The sequence below is a fragment of the Nilaparvata lugens genome, chromosome Y, assembly GCF_014356525.2.
Source record: "Nilaparvata lugens isolate BPH chromosome Y, ASM1435652v1, whole genome shotgun sequence".
In the NCBI taxonomy this organism is placed as follows: domain Eukaryota; kingdom Metazoa; phylum Arthropoda; class Insecta; order Hemiptera; family Delphacidae; genus Nilaparvata; species Nilaparvata lugens.
Window position 1 is genome coordinate 3,643,906 of NC_052519.1, and position 798 is coordinate 3,644,703.

Here is a 798-nt window from a genome sequence, read left to right on the forward strand (position 1 = left end):
ACCTATAATATTCCTCTAATTTTATATTTAATGTAAATCGTATGTATTGTATTCATTAGATGATTTCTTGAGAAATCATTCATTGAATGCAATATTCAGTATGTTATTTATTCTAGCATTACTAAGTAGTTGTGACTAGTGTTGCAGGTTTTTGTGTGTGTGTGTGTGTATTCTTGAATACTCATTCGAGGATCGTGCTGTAAATATGCCTTGCTGTCAAACGAGAGCTTACGGATTCGCCGACCGAGATGGCCGGTGATATCGGACATCTGACCTTGCCGAGCGGGGCTGAAAGACGATTTTCGATCTGACGCCACTAGCCCGATGCCTGGAAGCCATCACCCTTCATCCTCATCCATCACCCTTTGGACACCGGACTCGAGGACGACAGATCTTAGATAAGTACTTGATGTGCCACCATAAATTTGGTCTCTTAAAGACGTATTATTTTTGGTCTCTTGAAGACGTATTATACTTGGTCTCTTAAAGACATGTGTATTCGGCCTCTTGAAGACAAATTGATTATTTGATTATTCATGTAAAGATGTATTTAGTAATATTCTCTATATTATTCTGATTATTATAAGAGCAGTCAGTCAACCGCATATCTATGTTTTTAATTCCAAGACCCTCAAACCACTAGAATTAGGATCACATTATTGACCAGATGGAAATCCGCAGATCTCAGAGTCTAGCACAATTTCAACAACTAAGCCTTCTCCGACAAAATCATTTTACAACCAGGAGATCGGTTTAGAGTGGCCCTGACGAAAGAAGACAATACTCATGGGAGTATTC